The sequence below is a fragment of the Pungitius pungitius genome, chromosome 21 (genome assembly GCF_949316345.1).
Source record: "Pungitius pungitius chromosome 21, fPunPun2.1, whole genome shotgun sequence".
Classification (NCBI taxonomy): Eukaryota; Metazoa; Chordata; class Actinopteri; order Perciformes; family Gasterosteidae; genus Pungitius; species Pungitius pungitius.
The window spans coordinates 9,098,910-9,104,495 of NC_084920.1; the positions used below are offsets into that span (position 1 = coordinate 9,098,910).

The 5,586-nt window shown below is 44.7% G+C and overlaps 1 long non-coding RNA gene across 1 annotated transcript; it reads left to right on the forward strand.

Moving 5' to 3' along the window:
- Nucleotides 1-290: 290 nt before the first annotated feature.
- LOC119213203 (uncharacterized) lies at nucleotides 291-663 on the forward strand. Its single transcript, XR_009942863.1, has 3 exons — nucleotides 291-335; nucleotides 424-501; nucleotides 613-663. It is a non-coding gene; the product is annotated as an uncharacterized LOC119213203 (long non-coding RNA).
- The last annotated feature ends 4,923 nt before the right edge of the window (nucleotides 664-5,586 follow it).

Sequence of the window (5,586 nt, forward strand, 5' to 3'; positions counted from 1 at the left end):
TCATGTATTCTGTTTCACTACATTGCATTGCAAATAATGACTGTATTTTCAGGGGTATTTTCCCCACTACTTCTTGTGTTTTTTTTAAATATTGCTGCTATTTCTAACAAAATCTACTACTTTCCTTGCTAATACAGTGTTTATGTAACTTAGGTGATCGTAGCCCACCACATTTTTAGTACAACTTGGTTGTGAAACCATATGAAGAAACATGCTTGTTCTTATTTGTCTAGTTAATGGTCACCTGCTTTTTGTAGGTGAAAATGTCACCAACCTTTGCGGAGGTCACTGCTCGAAGCTCTCCTAGGACGCGTTTGGTGGCTGTAACGAAGCAGGTTGGTGAACCTTGTGGGAAATCTACTTCATTCAAAATACATTTTCATGCAGCGTTCCTTCTCAAATGTGGGGTTTTTCTTTTTCTAGGTCCCAGCAACACCAGGTGGAGAAGCTTCGAAGGAGTCGTCATCTACTGGTGTTCAGCAGGAAGCTGTCCCTGACAAGGTTATTGCACATTGTTTACTTTTTCTTATCCGGGTGACAGAAAAACCCCATTTAACGGCCTATAGGATAATAAACATCTATATAACATAAAAACATTTTTTTGCCTTCCAGCCTTTGCCAAGTGCGGAGGAGTCGGAAGGTTCGTCTTCTACTGGTGATGAGGAGGGGTCTGTGAAACTCAAGGTATCAAATTTACACTTGTTTTTATACATTTTTATGGTCCATCCAATTCTAGTTATCACGCTCATTTTGTTTAATTTTGAACAATAATGACTACAAATTTCACCACTTCCTTTTAATAGAAGAAGAAAACCTCTCATAAGCGACACAACCAAAGATTCATCGCAGGTAAGTGTGATCGAGAAAGATCTGCCAGATCCACCCGAGGGAAGTGTGATGATGCCCAAATCATCAGAAGTAAAGTAAGTCGAGAAGGTCAATCATGCACATGTTCCCAGACAATTCCACCAGCCGTTGTTGCAGGTACTCGTGAAGCACACTCTCTGGATTATGATGGAGATTTATCAACTGCATGTAGTGTTGCTGCTTTAATAAAGAATGTCCTTGCGCCTGTGTGTACATGGCAACCATCAGATGTTGATGACATCTGCACAGAGGGTAAGAAGTTAAACATGTTTGTAGCTGAAGCAGGTACAAACACTGACTCTAAAGGGAAGTGTACCTTCATTGAACAGCACAGTGTCTTTGGGAGAAACTTTAAGGTAAGGATTGGTACACCACAGCAAAGACATTTCAATGACTCTGCTGAAGAGCCTGATTTGCATGAAAGGCTACAAGAAAACTTGTTGCGGGATGGCATGTGTCTGTTAAACATGTATGGTGTGGTTTCTGCGGTTATTCATCACGACAAACACTTGGTGTTTGTTGATTGTGGGTCACGTGACGCATCTGGGTTGGCATCTAGTCTTGGCACACCTGTGGCTGTCTTCAATAGCAATCTTCATGACCTGATGCTTCACATCAGAAATCTAAAGGAGTCTTTTGGCGCAAAGTGGTACGCCATCAGTAGCATTTCTGTGATGGCGCGTAACGAACAATGTGTTGAAGGCCTTTCAGACAGCAACGTGGAAGTTGCAGTTCACTCTGAGGACAGCCTTCCTGTCAGTGTTGAATGTCCTACAAGATCTGTCCGGGGTTCCTTTCATCAAGGAGACAGTCGGTTTGAATTTGGCGGACTTCAGTGCATGGCCATCGGTTTGGCCAGCATAGCAAAACACTCAACTCGCTGCGTGTTTTCATGGCAGTCCAGTGATCTTGATGAGGTTGTAGTTTCAGGTGACGAGTTGTATTCTTCTCTGCGTGCCAGCAACGCCATCAGTGGTGGCTCCCAACTGCTATGTGTTCCCGATCTTCCCAAAGACTCTGTGATTAATGGACGCAAGTATGACTTTTCATATGGTGACTATGTTACTGGAGAAGTTGATTTGGTTGAGGGAGAGCTTATCGAGCTAGGTGTACACGTCACTTTAAGAAAGGGGTTACAAAAGATTCTCACGGAATATAACACGTGCCTTATGACATTACGTGCCAGTACATGTGCAATCATTTGTCACCAAGGACGTTATGCCGTGGTTGACTCTCATGCACGCAGTGCACTTGGAATGGTTGATGCTCAAGGACAAAGTGTTGTTGTGTATTTTAGTTGCTTTGAAGACCTGTTTAATCACATATGCAGATTTGCCACCGCATTAAATGCATCTCAAAAGCCGTTTGAGATTGCTGGTGTTTGTGTCATTGTGAATGACACAGTTGATGGCAGCTGCTTGTCCGTTTGTCAGCAAGTCACTGGTTTAACTGAGACAACGTTGGGTTCTAGCTTTCCTCAGAAGACTGCTCAACCAACACTTGGCTGCTCTAACAGATGCAGAGGTACAAAACGTAAGGTGTCCAAAAGAAGCTCCAAATCAAAGAAGGTGATTGGTGCGACCCAGTGCGACTGCTTCACCGTCTAACTTTGATTCTGGTTTGTCTCAAACTCTTCCATCAACACTAAGCTGCTCTGTGGCAAATGGAATTTGTAAATCACCGGTAATAAAAACCTGTGTTACCGACGTTGATCCAGACATCGTATTTGTCCGTGATGTCAAGAGGAAACCGTTGCAGTTTCGTCCACTTTGTAATGGTGATGCAGAAATTCTCTGCAACATCTTAGATATTGTGTCTGAGAAAGGTGATTCGGTATCGACTAATGTTGGTGCGTTGGGGGCTCCGTGTTTGAATAACAAAATAGTTGGTGATGGAAACTGCTTCTTTAGAGCCATCAGTCAAGCTGTGAGTGGTACACAGAAGTATCACAGAAAAGTTCGACTTGCTGTGGTTAAACACATAGAAAGTAATCCTGAAGCATATACGTCTTATTTGAGAAGTGAGTATAATTCAATCACAGAATATCTCATTTTGTCAAGAATGACTTATGTTGGCAGTTGGGCAACTGAAATTGAAATTCAAGCAACAGCTGATTGTTTGGGAATAAATATTTTCACATATCAGACTAATCGCTGGCTTGAATATAGTTGCACAAGCAATCAGTTAACCACTGACGGACCGTATTTGGAAAACTGCAATGGGAACCATTATGAGACTGTGGTTTGTGTTAAACAGCCTGGCAGGTTGACTTGTTATGGTTATTGCAAAGAGGACACACCTTGCTCCACTGACGACTCTCGTCGACTGAGTAAGAGAAAAATCAATACTTTACAGAATCTCAGTTTACATAAAAGTTGTGTGCTTGAACCTGTTGACACCTCCGATATCTCAAAGCAGCCGAATAGTTCATTGCCAGCCACGGACATAGATTTTGTAATGTTGACTGGATGTATTTATATACAGTAGTAAAACGTGGTTAAAATACACTTCTACAAATCCAATTTGGTCTGAAGTGGCAATTTACCTATACCATGATGAGAATAATTACTATGAACCCGTACGTTGCGTTCAACATATTACTGAAACGGGTTGCTTTGATTTGTGCAAAATTGATTTTTCATCAGACACACAGTACTGTCACAAAGGGTTAGTCCCCCCCACCCGTGGGGGCACTCTTCACCGAAGTGGAGTTAATGGAGACCTTGGTAGCCTTTGCTGAAGATGGAATAATCTTGGTGACGGAGCGCAGGCAGTGAGAGAAGCAGTTCTCCCCCCACTGGCAGATTTCACCGGAGGACCAGCAGATGGTGGGTTCATGATACTCGAGCCACGGGCGTCCCAGGATGATGTCAGCGGTCGAGCCCTCCAGTACCAGAAAGGAAATTTTCTCTTCGTGCAGGCATCCAATACGAACAGTGATTTCCGGACTGCAGTGGCGAATCTGTCCACGACCTAGCGGCTTTCCCAGGATTGTCTGAACTTGAAGAATCTGAGGGTTGTCCTGGCGTCGAGCATGCAATCTTCGTAAGGTGGTTAAGGATATGAAGTTGCCTGCGGCACCGGAGTCGATCAACGCTTTCGCTGAAACAGATTGCCTAGCGTGAGTGAGTATTACAGGAGTGTACTTCATAGATGAAATGGGTGATGGAAGACGAACTGAACTCACCGCCGGTCGTGGAGGGTGAACAGGACAGGAGATGAGAAGATGACCCGCCGCTCCACAATACAGACATAGATTATTAAGGAGGCGGCGCTGACGTTCAGTTGAAGACAGATGAGTAGAATCCACTTCCATAGGCTCTGGTACTGTAGGGCTGACTGAACTAACCACGGTTGCTGGGCGAGGAGGAGGAGGAGGCAGTACAGGGTTATTCAGGAAGCAGGCCGTGCGACGTTGAGCCACACGAATGGAACGCTGAATGAGACCTTCAACTCCGATGTGATCATCATAGATCGCCAGCTGCAAGCAGATATCTGGGTCCAAACCCTGTCGATAGGCGGTGATCAAGGCTGTTTCATTCCATCCGCTGCTGGCGGCCAGTGTGCGGAATTGCAGGGCATAATCAGCTACCGAAGATTTACCTTGCCGTAGACGGAATAGTTGATCGTGGATTGACAGTTCAGTAGAAGCTTGGGAGAAAACCTCCCGGAAATGGGTGATGAACTGGGAGAATGACTGAGTGACGGTACCTTTCGCATCCCAAAGAGCCCGAGCCCAGAGCAGTGCACGTCCAGCAAGAAGTGAAATGACGAACGCGATTTTTGCCCTCTCCGAGGTGAACTGTGGCGCTTGCAGCTCCATAAACAGCTCACACTGAAGCAAAAACCCGCTGCACTCCCCCTCCTCGCCAGAGTAGGTCGCTGGTCGGGCCATGGGGCATACGGAGGCCGATGAAGAGGCTGAAGAAGAAGGATTGACGGCTGCAGAAATGACCGGTGGAATTATGTTCGCGGCTCCAGCTGAAGCTTCCACTCCGCCGTCACCTGTTGGGTCTTGCATTTGTGGTCTGGTCTTCTGTCACAAAGCAGAAGGAGACGAACAGGTGAGGTACCAGAGGTTTTATTTCAAACACAGGAAGCTCCGTGATCGAGTTGCCGGCGAGTAGTCCGTTTGGAGTCCGGTAGGTATTTATCGGCGTTACTACGACGAGACCAGACAACTGGCAGAGTGAAGGTGTGTGGTTTATGAAGGGATCTGGTGATGCGAGATGATGACGTGCAGGTGGTGAGAACAGGTGATGGTGATTAGAATTCAGGGGATTGAGAACGAGTGGGCGGAGTGATGATGTCTGGTGTTGATGACGGTGTCTCCGTTACAAGTACATGCGGACAAGGTTAAATGTACGCATCCAAGATACTTCAAAAATCTGTAGTCCTAGTAAGTTATCTACCTATTTGAAAAGGAAAAAGTCCATCCAATCAATGGCTTTATATTTAGGTAGTTCCTGCCGTAGACAGAAACTTAACATGATGAGTAAAAAACTATATCGGTACAACCTCTCACATAGACTTGGAGCTCAGGAAATGAGTAAAGCCAAATATAAGAACAATCTGTTGCATAAACAAAAAGTAAAAAAACTAAGCAAAAATAAATATCATCAAAATATGGTGTACAAGGAAAAGGTAAAACAACGTGGCATTAATAAATATCACCAAAATCTGTTGCACAAGGAAAAGGTAAAACAACGTGGCATTAAT